This window comes from Poecilia latipinna, unplaced genomic scaffold (assembly GCF_001443285.1).
Source record: "Poecilia latipinna isolate Pla-1442-1.1 unplaced genomic scaffold, P_latipinna-1.0 Scaffold854, whole genome shotgun sequence".
Lineage (NCBI taxonomy): Eukaryota > Metazoa > Chordata > Actinopteri > Cyprinodontiformes > Poeciliidae > Poecilia > Poecilia latipinna.
The window spans coordinates 401,233-419,812 of record NW_015113470.1 but is presented as its reverse complement, the minus strand read 5'-3'; the positions used below and the strand labels follow the sequence as shown (position 1 = coordinate 419,812).

The 18,580-nt window shown below is 40.4% G+C and overlaps 1 long non-coding RNA gene across 1 annotated transcript in view; it reads right to left on the bottom strand.

Moving 5' to 3' along the window:
* Nucleotides 1-5,771: 5,771 nt before the first annotated feature.
* LOC106956901 (uncharacterized) overlaps nucleotides 5,772-18,580 on the bottom strand; it is a 62,903-nt gene continuing 50,094 nt past the window's right edge. Inside the window, exons 3-4 of the long non-coding RNA XR_001426851.1 lie at nucleotides 11,967-12,101; nucleotides 5,772-6,728 (exon numbers count right to left, since the gene is read on the bottom strand). This is a non-coding gene — a long non-coding RNA (uncharacterized LOC106956901). The remainder of the gene's footprint in view (nucleotides 6,729-11,966; nucleotides 12,102-18,580) is intronic.

Genomic DNA, 18,580 nt, shown 5'->3' with positions numbered 1-18,580 from the left:
TGAATACAGTCCAACTTATTAAAAATGGTGAAATAGACCTTTAGTTTAATACTGATTTTAAAAACCAGAAGCTGTAGAAGGGGTAGCAGTAGCCTGGTAAAACACAGCCCCTTGTTCTACGCATTGCATCGTACAGCGGGTTCGGACCGTCAGTTATTGAGAAACGATCGCTCCCTGGAGGCGTAGACTGCGTTGAAGTTTTAAACTTTACCTAATTGCTAACGTTTGCTCATGACATAGCTATTTTGCCAGATTGACGCCTATTAAGTTTACCAAAAACTACCTGTGCTGTAAAACAACCGTCCCCCATTGCGAAGACAAAAGTTCTAAGCCAAACAAGATGGCTGATTATGTTAATTCAATATTTGGAAGAATGGCCAACATTGACCGAACGGCTTCATTGACTTCCCACGGTGCCATTGCTAAAATTATATGCAGACTACAGTCCTAAAACAGTGCAGAAAGTCATTGTTCACAACTTCTCCCGGTTGAAATTATGCCAAAGAAATCCATCTCAAAGGGAGAAAGATCAGCGTGTGCTGTGAAGAGAGAATAGAGTCTAACAAAATTGTGCAGAAAGGTTACATTAGCAGCAAACGGTTAGCAAGTCGTGCTATTCTCACAAAACATTTGTGTATTGGCTGCTACTCTGTCACTTAGTTTTTCCCACCGATTACCATATGTGCTTGAACACAGACAATTTAAAAGTGGTGTGCTGCTCAAGAACTACTTCATGTGTCTTCAAAGTAAAAGAAACACACACGCCAGTTTTCAACCGTCACATTCAACACTTAGCAACAAGACAGGAATTTGACAAGAAATACGGTAGCATCTTAAGTCCATGCAAACTTTTTTGTATTACTAGAACTTCAGACTTTGGATAATTTGGGTTCATGTGCAAATTTAAGTCAGTTTTTCAGTCTTCATCTTACATAGCCATAATCTGGGGATGTAGATAGAGCTCTATGTTTCTACTTGTTTTTTCTTCATCCAAGACACCAGGAAGGGAGGCCAGAGAGAAAAGTTGTGCCTTCATCCTTATGAGCTGAGGGCAAACACAAAACAAAACCAGCGGAATTTAGCTGTGAGGGGGAAAAAGAAAGAAAAAAGAAACACTCGGACTTTGCCAAACGATGAAGACACAACTCTCCAGGAACATGTGACTCACCACACAAAGTGCTCCGCCACAGACGTGATCCGCTCTCTTCCAACGCGGCCTCCGCTGCCCTCTCCCTCTGCACCGCGCACACAGAGAGAACATGGGCGCAGGGTCGGCCAGCGCACATTACAGAGAGACTCTTTGAAAAATAAGCCCTCATTTGGGCAGAGTGGATTCAGATGGCTTGGCTGTGGCTCAAAGGCGAGCGGCTCTCTGGGTCAGCTTATTATTTCGTTGGAGGCAAGGCGCTGATGTTCTCAAGTGTGGCGCACTTCAATCAAACAACCCCAGCAGCCCTGGCACACGGGTCAGGGCTGCGGCCTCGTCTGCAGGGTCCGAACCGGCCAAGACGTGTACCGCAGCGGACCGGGATGGGGCCGCTGTTCCCCCGGCATCTCCTGTCAGAGGCAAACCGGGTTCCCACACAAGCGGCGCAAATAAATAAAAGGCTGTAAATTGAATTCGTCTGTGGTTTAGGGAATCCCAGACCTGACCAGCGGGAAAAAAACAGAAAGAAATATGACTAAAATGTGCCAAGTTTTTGTAGTCGTGAGTGAGAAGGCAGATGTTTAATTTTCTTTAGTGTGAGCAGTGATGCAGAGAGGTGTGGATTTCTGTGTGTGTGTGTGTGTGCGCGTATGTGTGTGTTAGGTGGTGATGATGGTGGGGGGCTTCTCCTGTTTGCATTCCGCCTGTGTTTGTGCTTGTGAGGAAAAATATTTTTGACTTTTTTTTTTCTACATTTTTTTTTTGCTTCCCTCAAACATAGGAGAGCATAATTAACATAAGCAGACTCTCCAAACAAAAACAAACAATTAAACTCATGAGTCACAAAAAAATATGGAAGTAATCTTTGCCGTTTTCGTCTTTAGCTCGCTCTCTTGCCGGTCTCCAGCGACTCCCCATTCACGCGATTAGCTCTATAAACATACTTTTGTTTGTTCGGCTGAGCTCTGATTATTACCATAAAGGATTGCTTTTTTACTTTTAATGTTGCGGTAGTGAGTTCCTTAAACACCGGCAGCAATTAAATCACACTACAATTGACCACACGGAACAAGATCCACCTCACACACACACACACACACACACACACACACGCACACACACACACACACACACAAAACCACACACTCAGAAATGTCCGATCCACACGTGCGCGTACAAACTCAGAAATGACTAAAACAAATAAACGCTTAACACAACGGAGTGAAACGTAATCGCGGTTGAATGGGAGGCGTCGACTGCGCTTGACCTACGCTGTTGCTTCCTGACCGGTCGAAGGCAGCCTTGCGAGAAGGTTAACTGGACTATATTTGCTGCTGTTCCACTGCGGGCATCTGTTCACCGGCTTACATTAGCAGTTATCGGCAGCACCAATATTTGTCATGGCCCTGGAGTTGTGTAATTCAGACTTACCAAAGCGTGCCATCCGCCACCATGGTCTGTTTCCCCCCTCTAGCCGTGCCCTGATAGGGTAATGTGGGATGTAATGACGGCCAATTAGATGGGATCACCAAGCAGGACGCGCAAACGGAGCCCAGCAGACCCAGACTTCGGAGGGGAACGTGTCCTGCCATGGCTGTCGGCAACTTCGCCTTTCACTGATCCCTTATCGACATCGGAGCTCCACTTTGGAGCGACTTCATTAAAGCCGAAATTATCTCAAATCGGAGTCTTTGGCTAAACTCCGCTGGACTTGCAGTACAGCGGGGTTCCTTGACTGAGCAGGGCAGGGGAGGAATAGTTGGACCACCCAATTTCCAGCTGCAACCAAAGGGGCCATTGTGAAGCCGTGCAGCCAGCGCCTCGAATCACAGCACGGCTGAGGGTCGGCGGATGAATGAGTGCAGTATGAGGCGAGAGCAGATAACCTCTAGAACTCTGTATCGGTAATTGGACCTAATTAATTGAACAGCCTTTGAGATTAGCTTGGTGCAAATTGAATAACAGACGTTTTCCTGCTGAAGATTGGTTAGATATTTCACACAATGAGTTGATACGAAGTTCATGACTTGATTTACTTAGAGTGCTGTAAAATATTCACTATATTTCTAATGTGAATTATTTCTGTCACACTTCAATTAGTATCAATATCAGGCAAAAATGTCAGTAAAAAAAATGCAATTTTCATTGAAATAGCAATGAGTCTTTGTTTGCTTTACGTTTTAGATCCATAAATATTTATTTTATTTTTAATCAACATTGCTGTGGAGGAATTATAACCCTTCATCTCTGCAGAATAGTTTAAATTTGTCCACACCAGGTTTTATTTTTTCTTGGATGGGCGTTTGAGGTCATGCCACAGCATCTCCATCAGACTTTGTCTAGCCCACTCCAAAACACTATTCTTTTTTAAGCCTTTGTAAAAGCTACATACTGTAGCTATAAACTAAAAAAATAAATAAATAAATAGTTCTTTGCATATTTGATCAAATTGTCACCTTGTCTTGTTGGTGTGATGATGCACTTCTGATCATTGTTCTGAAGTTCACTTAAGCTTCCAATTGTTGAGGTTTTGAGGTTTGTTTATTCTGTATTCTTTAGTTTCGCTTTATTAGATCAGTGTTGGTTCTGTTTTACTTTAATTCTTTAGTGATTCTAGTTTATAATGTCGCTTTCTCTCCCTCTCTCTCTAGCCTGCCTTTTACTCTCTCCCTTCACACCTGCAACCCGTTTCTAATCAACCATTATATATAAACCTCATTCTCAGTCCCTCCTTGCTGGTTCCTCCTGACTAATCCTATTAAATTTTATTACTATCTTGTTGTACCTGGTTCCAGTTATGTTTTTGTTCTGTTCTGTCTCCCTCTGACCTCCATACTTTTGTTTTATGTTTTTTGTTCTTTATTATTTTTTTCAATTTAAATCCACAAAATCTACTCGATGCTTCCACCTGTTAAATTTGGGTCCATCTACTCAAACGCATCATGATGTTCAAATCGATAGCTCGTTTGCCCTATTGAATCACCAACACTGACCATAACTGAGGCAAGTGAGGACTGCAGTGCTGTACATGTTGTTCTGGGATGCTTTGTGACCAATTGTGGTTTGCCAGAGCCTAAAAGGCGTAGAAAAGACTTCATTGTCCTCGGTCTCTTATTTGTCTTTTTCCTGTGACTGGAGCAAGTCAGGTTGCTTTTTGAGATCATTCAGCCTACTTTATAGAGTTAGGGGCTTTCCATTCAAGCTATTTGTTGATTCTCAAGGTCTGGGACATATATATGCATTATATAAACATGAAAGCTTTGCCTGTCGCAGTGAATGTATGACAGGCAAAAATGTGACAACACTTGATTTTTTGAACAACTGTATCAAGAAAAAAACAGATTTTGTTTGAACAACTTGTTACAATCTCACCTAAAACTATGTGTAAATATTTGTATGATACATGTGATGAATTTTTGTTTAAAATAACTAAACATTATTACTTGGTAGGGCAAAAAAAAGTATAAGCAGTTTCTTTTTTTCTGTAAAGACTCCCACTCAAAATCTTGACATTAAGTCCGCTGACATAAATGAAATCATGCGACACGAAGGTGACGGTGGAAACAAAGTTACACAGTGGGTGGAATTTGTCATAGAAAGCTGCAGTATTCTTCTTCTGTAATGATCTCTGGATGACACTTCAGTCTGTGTATGCAAACTCTAGCATGTCTCAACCCAAACTGTAAAACCACACATACCAGAATGTTAATTTGCGATGTTTATGACAGAAATGATCTGGAGCCGCTGCGACAGCAATGAATATGTGACTGGCAAAAAAAAAAAAAACTGAAAAAAAACCAACATATTTTTGTCAAAATCCCTCGTAAATACATTCAAAATATGTATTGTGTTAACAGTTCTCCAGCAGGAAAAAGCCACAACACAGGGAAATCTCCCTGGGAACCGTCCTAGCCGCGTCAACAGCTCTGAGAGCCCGAATGATGTCAGAAGCGCCTTATTTCTAGCTATAAGATTAACTTATTTGTATGTGCAATTCAAGTTGTGAGCCAACAGCCAGGGAGGCGCACATACGAATCCAGTTTTGTGGAGACTTTTACTGTTGACACTTAAGAGGCTGAATCTCACTCGCTGTGACCAAAGATACGGAGAGGCTTCAGATGTTTTACAGTTGGTTTTAGCAGCTGTAAAAGATTGCGTCACTTCGTATACAGTAGTGCTGCTCGACGTCTGCTGGGTAAAACATGTGGGCATCTTGAAACGGTGTGGAAAGCATTTAAAACACGTCCACGGACAGGGCAAGGGGTGGTACCCATTACACCAAGAAGTAACATTTGGAGGACATGTGAATTCACCTCTGAGCGATTAAGTCATGTTGAATGTGGATTTACAGCCACTGAGACACCTGCTGCACAGACAGGCCTGCAAAAAATATGGCCTTTTTTTTGTGGCTCTGTTTTTACCTCATTTATGATTCTTTGTTTCTTTATGTTCATGCAATTTTTTTTCTCTGTATTTGTGTTTGGAGTTTTTCAGTACAAGCATGACCAGGACAAAAAAAAATCTTAATTTTTATTTAATTTATTTTTTTATTCTTTTGCACTGCCTTTAAGAGTTTTTTATTTTTTTTATTTTTTATTTTTTTTTATTAATTTCGTGCTTTTTTTGCGCAATGACAATGAAGGAGTTCTGGTTTTGATGTTGACATGAAACTTCCCATGTTAAATCATGTGAAATCATAACTTTCTCCTTTTGGTAACCACAAAACACATGTCTAGCGTACACTTCAGCTTCATAATGTTAGTTTTTAAACCTTATCCCGGGATGTTTAGCAGTAGGAGAATTCAGATTTTTTTCTATGTTCTTCAAACTTTCAAATTTTACTAATATTTTTTTGTTGAATTACTTTTTTGTCATAATAATCTGTTTCCTGTCATGATTGATGCTGCTCCCAGCCTCTCCCAAACCTGCTGATTAGCTCACTGCTCTCACCTGTGCCTTGTCTCCTCCGGCTGACTGCTGATTGCTGATGGCTTTCACCTGTGCTGCTGCCTTTATAAACTCCTGCTTTGCACTCACTCAAAGTGAGGTTGTTTGTTGTATTTGACTGTGGCAAAAAGAATATTTGGAGGAGAAATGGTGAAGCGTTCAAACATGATAATGTTGTATCAGGTATTGATAGAGGTGCAATAAATATGAAGTTGTTACGTTGTCACTGATGAACTGAAAAATGATTTAAAAAAATCCTAAATTCTTGCACTTTGCCTCAAATTGTCTAGTGGGACAAAAATCTGACACAATTTGGGTGGTCTTATAAAACACTAACGTAGAATAAAGTGGGCCAACATCAAGCTTCTGGACTGTCCTACTCATGTAGGACTTCAGAAAATCCTCTAAGCTGATTCTACGAACCAGTTGTCCCGTTTCCACTTCGACTCTCTCCCACTACATCAAGAAATGGTTTGCCGTGCTTGAATTGAACATAGCTTCCGATAGCCAGACGTTTGATCCAATTCCCCGCAGAGCTGTTTTCGAGAGCGCTGTCTCTTTTTCTCTCTAACTCCCAGGATCTCTTCTTGGGTGGCTGTGTGCGAACGAACCATCTGCTACATCGGGTTCAAATCTGCAGGCAAAAGAGTAGATGGGGGTCTGTCCTGACATGTAACGTTTTGCTTTCGTCCATCCCTGTCTGAAAGGTGGAAGCAATTAAAAAAAAAAATTTTTTTTTTTCAAGCATCGCAACAAATATTGGGCCATAAATCTGTCACCGATTTCACGCACGTGACCGGCTATTTTTGACGAGCAGGAAAACCGTAAATTGTCGTAATTATTTAGAAAAATCTAAGCCGGATTTTTTTCGCGCGGCTTGTAAAAATTACAAGTTTATGACAGCACCTTGAGCCTATTTTACTACCCAGTACGAGGGGTGGAGGGGTGGGAGAAACACGCACATATAAAAGAATCTGAAAATATTACTTGTAAGCACAGTTTATACGTGTAGTAAAGTTGTGTGCTGAAAAAGTTCCAGTTTCCTCTGTTAGAAATGAATGAGCGCAGCTGCCAGATCTGGCTCCCGGCCTCCTCTCTCGTCGTACTCGTTTGGGGGCTTCATCGCCGAGAAACGCACATGCAAACATAAATTACGCTGAGCTACGCGCACATGTGCATGCGACCCTCGGCGCATACCACGGGCGCGCAAGCACACACGCACGCTTTCGCATCGCCTTTGTGATGCCTCCAGCGGGTCACAAAGCAAAACAGGCGATTGACACCCTCTGGTTTCAACTTCTGTGACCCTTCCAGCAGCCTGTGAAGTAGGCACAGAACAGCAGAGCGGGGGCCCTTTGGAAATATCTGCGGTCAGCTGCGCAGGGAGGAGGGAGCGAAGGAAAGAAACTTGCTTTTAATAAACAAGATAATGGGTGCCATACGCCCCTTCTCACACCACTGCTGCTTGCAATCTCTCCCTCCTTTTTTTTTTTTCTCTCCCCTCACTTCTTTGCCTTTTCCACCTTACATTTTCTATAAAAATTGCATTCATGCTTCAAGAATGGAGTGGGGGGGAGAAAAAAAAGAAACTGAAAAAAGAAAAAAAAAAATAAGTCAATGGAGTGGAAAGGTTTGGCTTTGGTGGTGGTGGTGGGGGGGTGATCCTCAAACCAACAATTAACTGGCGTCAGGATGTTTATGGGCAGAGTTAGCTTAAGCGACTGGTCCTCAGATACTTCGGCGGTGGCCCTATGCTCTTTGAACGTGGAAATTATGCAAAAACAACAAAACAAAAAAGGAGGGGTGAGCAGATTATATGCTGTCATAGCAAAGGGGGGAAAAACATTTTTTAGATAAGTTGCTCTTGCTGTTTCAGATGTGAAGTCACAGAGCTTCTGTTTTTCTTAATTTGCTACGTGTGTCTCAGAAGTGGGTAGAAAACACCTTAAGAGTATTTGTAAAGTCAAGTTCGAAACGGATTTGGGCCAAAGGACTCCTGCGCTGGCATCAGCATAGAAAGCTGTGACGCAATGCATCATTGCCCATTTCTTTGGGAACCCAGTTCTTCTGTTACAGAAATGACAGAAACATTATGCTGAAAACATTTTTTTCTTTTTTTTTTTGCAGGAAATATGCAGGGAGTGACTCTTCGTTATCCAACATTTCCCTAAACGCAGATTAGTGAAGCATTTTGCTATGATTGCAGCAAATATTGGAAATCTGCGTGGTATTCCTCTCAGAAAGCTTGTTTGTCCGTCTAAATCAGCTGGAGATTTAATATTTGTTTGAAGATACATTTAAACTGTGATATTGGATATTCTTAAATCATCTAAAGGGCGAGGAAGGATAACTTTCCAGAAGAGGCAGGAGGTAGGTTTTATTTTTTTTTATTTTTCCACAATTAGCACCGCCATTGTTACAAATATCACTCAGACAAATTCAGGTTGTCACGTTGTAACCTCGCCATGCTGAGATTTCAACAGTTTAGCCTCTTTTTGTTTGACAAATGAGCAAAATCAGAGCTGCTCACATCTTCCCAACCAACTATTTATATTAGAACTGAAGGCAGATTAGATTGAAAACAGAACTAAAGTAATTGATTTGTGTCAAAAAGTGCCACTGTTGTGACACTTGTTTAATTATAATTCTGCTCTTATAACACAAACCTGAAAATCATTTTTTTAATAGTGCCTTGAAAACTTATTTGAACCCTCTTAAAATTATCCATAAAAGAGCCACAAACTTCAGTTTATTTCAAAGAGATTTTAAGTGGTTAACCAACACAAAGTAATCATAACTGTGAAGTAAAAGGAAAATGATGCCTATTATTGAGTCCAGGCTTTGTAGAAGCACCGTTCTGGTGGAATTACAGCAAAGCATTCACACAGCATCATGCTGCCTCCACCATCTCGCTGTTTGTTTTCTATCACATTCAAGTCATTTCTATAGAGCCAATTTACAACAAATGTCTCAGTGCACTTTACAAAAAAAAAGAATTTAAATTCACACATATATTCCCACTGATCCTAGTGTGAAACAGAACAGCAACGCTCAATTAGTTACTGGAAGTAATTGAAAAAGTCTATCAAACTGTGTTGCAGCACAGTTTGATAGACATGCCTCCTCACACTGAGCAGGCATGTAGCAACAGTGGAGAGAAAAAACTCCACTTTAAAAGAAAAGCCGTAACTTTTAAAGACTTTGAAAGATTGCGATGGATTTTATTTAGAGGTATCAGGGCTGAATAAAAACCCAAGCTACACACTTCAGATATTTACTGCTTAATAATTTTAAGCACTTTTACCTCTTTAAGATAAACCAAATAAAGTCCCAATAAAGAGCCTTTATTTGTGGATGCAGACGAACAAAATGTGAAAAAGTTTAAGGGGTTGAATACTTTTGCTAGGAGTTGGGTCCTTTAAGTTTAGGCTTTTGTGCTGTCTAGTGAGAGGGGGAAGAAAAGGGGAAAAAAAAGCACAGGGGATCAGTGTTTTGGATCATTTCAGTGTCAGAGCCCATGACTCCGTATGAACACGTAATTTACATCCAAGGCAACAAAGTGGTTTTCACCGCAGAGTCATAGCTGTAAAACCGCCGCTAACTGGTTGATGTGGATCCCAGCGTCTTGTGAGACTTTATATTATGAAATCTAAAGTCTCTGAAGACTCCATCCTGGCCACCGCTCTGCTGCGCCGGGACTTCTTTTTATTAGCTTGTCCGATCTTTCTTTATTCTCTCTCTCTCTCATTCCCCATTTTTTCCCCCCCTTCTCTTAATTTTCATTGTCTTCCTCTCCCAGCTTCGCTCTCATCTGCCGGTGCTGGTAAGCCCTGCGAGAACGTCACTGTGGTGTAGCGCCAAGTATTTTTGGCTCAGCAGTGCTTACATGTAGAATGTAAATTGTGGAGAAATAAGATCTAATTTACTGCTAAAATCGTGTTTTTTTTATTTTTAAGGTAATATCTGTTCTGACGCCACAGCTCTTAACAGACTGACTTTCTCTGACACATTATTGATGGGGCCTCATGTTTCTGTGAAAGATTAAAAAAAATCAATAAAATGTGTCATCACTTGACTTTAAATTGAGATGTCGTAATCGATACGGTAATGTCATTCAAATGAACTAACCACACAATATCTGTTCTTCTCTCAAATTTAATCACAGGAAGAGCAAACGCCTTCCCAGGTATATCGCCTTCACCCTTCAACACTATGTATTGTTTTCAACCAGTGTAGGGGCAGGGGATTCCCCCCCACCCCACCACGCACATCTTTTCCCGCCTTTGGCCAGACACTTGGCCGGCCCGATCCTCTGCTGGCACGGCGTGAGGCGCGGGCCTGCCAGAACACGCTGGAGAGCCAGGATTTAGCTGCTCCGCTTGCAGGAATGTGTCAGTCATCCCCCACCAGTCCGTCGCTGCTGATGATTCAAAATGACAATATAATGAAAGCGGTGAGGTGGAGAGGGTGGGTTGCTGTGATGTGCTACTCTTACCCACTTTGCTATCAACTGAACAGAAGAGGAAAGGGGACGGACCACGGTGCCAAGAAAAAATGTCAATTAGGGAACGTTGGTGAGTTAGAGTAAGTATGAGCAACTAATGATCGGTTGTTTGAACTGGGGCCTTGAAAGAATATTCGTACCTGTTTAACTTTTTCACATTTTGTTATGTCACAAGCTGATAATGTAACTTATTAAAAATATCTTTACATATTTGTTAAAACTGTCACTATGTGGTAAGTATTGTATGAGACGGATAAGCTGTGAAAAACCAGAAAGGTGGCAGCATATGGATCGACTCCTGACCTCTGGAGTTTACAATCACAGTCGTCTCAGGAGATTCCACACAGCGTCACATGGGAGAGTCACAATCTCTTAACTTTTTCCAGCCTTTCTTGTCAAAAGTTGACCTTGTGTTCTACAACTTTGTATTTTTATAATGTAGTAGTATGAACTCCCTTGGTGCTGAAATGTGCTATAGAAATAAACTCATTTTGAGCTTCTGTCATTGTACAGAAGCTCAACAAAATCTGGTTCAGTGCAGTCCATCTAAAGAAGAAAAAAGAAACGATATAAGACATGGGTGGACAGGTACCTGTTGACTTTCTAATCACAAAGACATTAGGGTGATCATCTGTGAATTGGAAGACGATGGACATTTGCAGCATTTTCATTTGGTATTGATGGAGTGGCCCAGTCAAAGCCCAGATCCAAGTTGTAAGTCAGAGTTGAGACTTAAAATGTCCTGTTCATACATGCTCAAGTAGACTTCAAAGACTACGCAACAATTTCCCAGCTGGTTGACACATGGTGAAGGAGTTGCTGTGAAAGTTGGTTCAACTTAGAACTGACTAATAAATGCAAAATGAACACCAGAACTTTGATTTGTAATTAAAAACTTACACCTTTTACCCATTTCCTTCTAAATACATGCAAGTAGTCCTTTGTGTTGGTTTATCACATTAAATCCCAATTAAATACATTTGAATTTGTGGCTGCACTGATCCAAAACGTGAAAATGTTCAAAAGGCTGGATAGTTTTGGACAACATTGTAGGAGTCGGCAGCAGTTTTCTCCGTTGCAGACAGATGTGGTGATTTTTGGTCCAATATTTGTGGAAAGTTCTCCTCGTTTTTTCCCTCCCAAAACCCCTCCGAAAGCATTCAGGAAATAAAAATGACTTCAAACAAAAGTATTCAAAAAAGCAAAACAAAGGATCTGGATAAAAAGGAGAAAGTTTCCATCCTCCCCATTCCCCCACCAACATAACTAATAGATTTCCAGTACATAAAATATTAATCAAGACGGATCGCTTTAACACGGGAGTGGGTGCATGGAGGGATTTGCATATTCAAGCCTCTTTCAGCTCACCCATTATTTCGTCCACCTTGTGGCTTCTGTCAGCTGGAGAATACCTCTGATGAAGGTGTCCTGGTCCGTCTCGGCGCCGTCGCCAGACAGATGTTGGCATTTGAATCAGAACCCTTGTGGGACCAGCATGCTCCTCTGGGGGGCGAAAGAGGGGGGAGCAAATTATATTGACAAACATGCATGAGATTCATCCCTCTGTCAGACAACCTTTTCAGCGGAGGAAACTTCCACTGAGTACGGCAGAACATTAATATTCTTTTTTTTTTTCTTTTGAATAAGTGACGACTCGCTTTCTCTTGACTGACGGATTAGTAGAGAAACACACACACACACACACACAAAAATGCAGTTTTTCCATTTTCTTCTCAGAAGATTGCTGTTGGAACTTTAACAAAGCACCGTTTCCTCACTTAACCAGGTGAGCGGAGAACAATTGCGACCCCTTTTAGCGCCGGCGTCCCATTTCGGCGTCCCAGCGAGGGTGTTGAGTCTAATCTGTGGTTAAGTATCCTGATACTCCTCGCTTTCCCTGATGTCTCCCAGGGGATGTCCTAGCTTGGCCGTCAGCTCAGGATTAATTAAAACTTCCCGTGTCCCTGCAGACGTATTAGTGAGCTGAGAGCCAGTCAAACACCAGTTTGTGGTTAGTGCAACAGAGGCTAATACCTTCTGCTTCAAGATGCTGTGCTATAATTGGGGCCTGCCCATAGCAATGCATTGCATGACAGGCACCTATTGTTTTACACCCAATAGAATGCCTGGATATTATTTATTTTTCTTCCGTCAACGTTAATGCGGCCCGTACCACTGCGTGCACCCCCACAAAAGTGGTATCAAAACGTTCAACTTGATCCCAAGAAGGGAGCTATTACTTTTAGTGGGATTCTGAGTTAAAATGACAACATAAATTGAGAAAAACGAGAAAAATCGAGGCTGAGTGTCTCACAGAATCACTAACCTTTCTCTCTGAAACACACACCCAGCACAGTGGAGGTCTGACTCCAAAACTCTTTTTAATTCCCCCTCACAGGCACAAATATCAGCCTATTAATCTCAAAGTTGGTCATGACATAGATACACATGCCTGCTCCCGTAAAATGTTTTCAAAATTTTGCTAGGGCTTATGGTTTTTTGTCAGGGTCCTGGAGATGACTGGGTGTCTCACAAGTATAGAAACTCTGTCTCCAGCATCCTGTCTGACAGAGAGAGCCAGCCCAGGTGCAGATAATTAATTACCATAGCAACGGGGCCCAGAGAGAGGCAGTGAGTAGTCTCACAAACAGGCGCAGTGACAGGTCTCACAATGCATTTTGGGAAGAATACATATTTCCTGTGACTATTCATATTTTGCTTTCATAAAATTATGATTTCTCTGAATTTTAGAGTGAAAATTAAAATCCTTAGTCTAAAGGTTGGTTTTTTTTTTTTTAGAAATAAACAATTACCCACTGTCTTTATTTTATTTATTTTTTTTTTTTTTTGGACAGTGAGTGAGAACCACATATGTGAAGGTTATAGTCGTCGGACTCGACTAAATTTCACTGTACTAGGGTTTTAGCCATTGTACTGTAGTGGTGAACCAGGTCAGCTATATTCAACTCATGTTAGTGCAATAATATTAAGCTTTCTTTTAATAAACGTTTTCTCTCAGGATAACATCNCATCTGCTGCTAGACTTTATTCACCATAACAAACTGAAAGGTACTTCATTTATGTTGACTTCTCAACATACTTAAGGATTTAGTCTAATGTTCACACATAGGCCTGTCAGAATAAATAAATCAATTAATCAGATGATTAAACTCAATCATTTCCATTGGCATGATTTATTGTTTCTCTTTTTTCTCTCTTTATACCAAAAACTGGATAATAAAAGTCTTCAGTTTGGTACTTTGGTCTCGATTTTTCAATATAATTTCTTATATTGAAAATTAATTTTGTTTAAAAATACTTCAAAATTCATTCGTTTTATTTATTCTGAATATTAAAAATGTCTTCCAGTTCCAGTGTTAAATGTTCATTAGAATTTAAAGTCTAATGACTTTTGAGAATGTGTTCTTGCATTATTATTTCATCATTGCCATTATATAACTTAAACATGGCCTCAAAAGAACTATATTATTGTTTGTTGAGAACTTTGGAACAACTTATACAGTAAAATGTTTCATGGTAACAGACCTATTCACACATCCTCCAGAATCTTCAGATTAATCTGTGTTTGTGTCTGGACCCCATTTCATCGGCCCTTAAACAAATATATACCTCGTCTGCAAACCAGGACAAACCTGCTGTTCATTTCAAGTTGATTAATGTAGATGGTAAAATGTATTCAGATGGTTTAGATTTTCACAAGCAGTAAATTTCTTAACTGATATTTTGACACAATTAACAGCTAATAAACACATACTTAGGAAAATAAATATTTTATGCATTTATAGCACCACTCAAAAATAGCCTTCACAGCAAAACATTTAATGTAAATCAACATAAAAAGAAAAATTTCTACATGCATTGTGATTATTCAAGTAATTTTCAGGTTCAGTAAAGTTCTGCCACAGTCAGGTCTGTCAGTGCATCAGCTGTTCAGGAAAATCAACATAATTTTTCTAACACTAACTGTCTATTTGTACTTTTCTCTGCATCTTCAGGCAATCTGCAGCAGCTGAGATTCTAGGAGGTTCAACACCAAAACCTGAAGCTTCAAACTGAGCCGTCAACTGAACCAAGACGCCTTTCAAACTACAGTAGTTAACCTGCTCTGTTGGTAGATGTTATGGTATATCCTCAATCTGTACAGACTGACCTTGGTCATATTTGAATACACAGCTTTATGGTGTTTTCTTTTGTTAATTGATTATAGTAAATATTTGAACATCCATGTAAGTTCAAATATTTGACATTTCATTGTTAACTTTAGGTAGCTGTGAATCCACTCATGTTAATCTGAAACTATTTTGTTAAAGATTCAACAGATTTGTTGCAATCTTAAATATTTAATCTGTCCTTTGTGTGCATTAAAGTTAATTTAGGTGAACATTAAAGTTAATTCAGGAAACACTTGTCATCTTCTTTCTACAGTACAAATTGAATGATGCCTCTATTAAAATCATATATTTGTGACATCAAACTTTGTTTCTGTCATAAAGCAGGCTAAATGTTTGTAATTTACTTTCAACAAATGGAAACCAAAATGGTTTTAAAGTAAAGACACTATGTAAACTCATCTACCTCAACACAGGTAAAGTTTCCACTGTATGCAAGTAAATGTGATTACGATTGAATGACAATTGTACAGCAGGGCTTTAACTCCAGTTCATAAGGGTCGGTGTCCTCCAACCTTTAGATTTATCTTCTTTAACACACCTGAGTCAAATCATGAGGTCAGAGGTCATTAGCACGACTCTGGAGGACTTGACTGTCCTAAGCAGCCATTTAATTCAGGTGTGTTGGACCAGGACGTATCTAAATGTTGCAGGACACCAGAGATTGATGCCTGGATCTGAGGATCCTGTTAGAGGATCAGTGTGTTCCTGCAGCAGCTCCATCGGATCAGAAGGTAGATGAGATCTGAAAGATCCTGATCATCCAGAAAGTGAAATAACACCAGACCCGATCCATCAGTCAGCCGTTTCATCCTGTGTAGAGATAAATATAAAATGTTATTTATACACAGAAAGTCAATAAACTAGAATCGAAAGGATATTTATTTCACATAATTATATTCACTTAGTGAATAAAGTAAAAGACAAATCAGAATATCTCACAAACTATATATACAAATATCAGTCAGCAACTTGACTTAGAAATGTGATTGGAACCTTTTGGGCAAAACAGATACTGTAAGAACCACACAGAGATCATTTTATGGATTAAAGATTCAAACTGTGCAGAATGAGACAATAAAAATACACGGACTTAGCTCCCAACAGCTAAAGTAGCATAGCTGACATAAACTTTAGCTCCCGCTAACAGAAACATATGAGGAGGGCAGAGTATCAAAATACCAGACATATAAAACGTAATCTGAAATCATTTATAATTACTCCATGTCTCATTATAATCGGAGAGCAAAGCCTGCAGGTTTAGCTCCTACTTACTTCAGAGGACAGACCACCGGGACGCTCCGTCTTGCTTCTGGGTTTGCCTGGCTATTTTTCCGGCCAGTGAACCATTCCGCCACCTAGTGGTCCTTTTTCAGACCACCTAGTCTCCTGTACCGTTCAAAACGCACAATATGTCTATAAATAATTTTAGGATATTATAAGGAAGTGCTGAGATATACAGTTTTCCAGCGAACTAACGTATTTGCTACTTCGGCACAGTGAGAAACGTCAGAGGATAAAAACACTAGACTCCGAGCAAAACTCAGATGTCCCAGCTTTTACTAGCATATAAACGCACCATCAACACACAAATCTGGGAGCTTCCAGGAGGCATGAAATGAGTCTCAAAAATAGTTGTGCACTCGTAACCCTATTTGTGTGTAACTGCAGTTTTGTGTGTGCGTACCAGGTGATTTGTGTGTACTTTTTCAACATGTATAGGCGTAGGAGAAGGTTTATTTTTATTTTTAAGGTTTACAAATCCAGTATTACACACGCACAGATCTTTTTACACACACACAAATCTTTTTACACACGCACAAATCATTTTACACACACACAAATCTTTTTACAGACGCACAGATATTTTGAGACTATTTTCACTCCATAGCTGCATGTACCCCCACAGAAATGGTATCAAAACGTTCAGCTTGATCCTGAGAAGGGAGCTACTACTTTTAGTGGGATTCTGAGTTAAAATGACGACATAAATTGAGAAAAATTAGAAAAATCGAGGCTGAGTGTCTCAGAATCAGTAATCCTTCTCTGAAACGCACACACAGCACAGTGGAAGTCTGACTCCAAAACTCTTTTTAACTCCCCCTCACGGGCACAAATATCGCCCTATTGATCTCAAAGTCGCTCATGACATAGATACACATGCCTGCTCCCGTAAAATGTTTTCAAAATGTTGCTAGAGCTTATGGTTTTTTGTCAGGGTCCTTGAAACCGACGCTGGGTGTCTCACAAGTATAGAAACTCTGTCTCCAGCATCCTGTCTGACAGAGAGAGCCAGCCCAGGTGCAGATAATTAATTACCATAGCAACGGGTCCCAGACAGAGGCAGTGAGTAGTCTCACAAACAAGCAGAGCCAAGTCTCACAATGCATTGTGGGAAGAATACATATTTCCTGTGACTATTCATATTTTGCTTACATAAAATTATTTCTCTGAATTTTTGAGTGTGAATTAAAATCCTCAGTATGAAGATTGAAAAATTGTTAGAAATAAACAATTACCCACTGTCTTCATATTTTTATTTTGGACCATGAGTGAGAACCACATGTGCAAAGCTTATAGTCGTCAGTCTTGGATTGAATTTCACTGTGCGTGGGGTTCAGCCATTATAGTGTAGTGGTGAATCTGGTCAGTTTACAGCATTATGGTGGTGAACTGTGTCAAGCATGTTAGACCTGCATGGATGTGTGAGCTGTGGCTAAAATATGAGAGGCCCCATGGGCCAAAACTTACAAACTCTCTTACATTCACAATCAAACTATCCCACATCCTCTATGAAACTCTTTTACATTCACAGTCAAACTCTCCTACACGTACTATCAAACTCTCTGACAGAGTTTGATTGCAACGGAATTTAACTTAAAATTTCAGTTTCTGATTGGACTCCAGGCAGGATTAGACGGGTTTTCATGGACAGAAAAATAGCTGAGCGGCAGCGACTCACAGAGACAACTAATATTTTAAATGACATCGTTAGCACTCCAACAGTAATGTCAGCATTATCAGAAGTGTTTAGAAGGCGACAGCCAGCATCGGAAGCCCCATCTATCAGTGGGATAAAGCTAGCCGCCTCTTCGGAAATGGCAGTAAAGCCAGCCTGCACTCGATTTTAATGAGCGCAACAGTACAAGTTATGGCGCTCTCTTTTCAAAATAAAAGCGCATCTCCAGTTTATGTTTGAGTCACCCATCAAGTTTCTCTCCGGCGGCTATAACAGGCTAAAGTAGCGTTTCTGAACGTGGGCGGTACCGCCCCCCAGGGGGCGTTCAGAGTACGGCAGTGGGTGCTGGCGGACATTTTTACAAAAGGGGGGCGCTGGGATGCCTTTGGGGGGCGTTTGGTCGAAGGTAAACTTTACACTTTAAATGCACAACAATGCCAGTTTAGACTTTGAGCAACTTGGTAAAACTGTATTGTGTAACATTAAATCATGCTTGGCTGCAACAATATAGATGGCAGCTCTTCTTCTATTCAGTGTTTGTTAGCTTCTGTTAGCTTCTTGGCGCAGCTCCGTTCTCCTGCTACTGGTAGCTAAAATCACGATACCCTGACTGTGTGTCCCTCTGAAAAATGAACCCATTTAAATAAAGAAATAAAGAAATCCCTCCATGGGTGATACCACAATAGAGAGCGTTCAGTTTATAGCGTTAACACTGGAGTTGTAAGTGGTCCGGTATGAAACGGGGGTGATGGAACAACACAGCACTTTTAAATTTCAATAATCAGAATGCAGAAATTGTTTCCGTTGTTTAAAAGGTTTATGTCAGTCTGCCT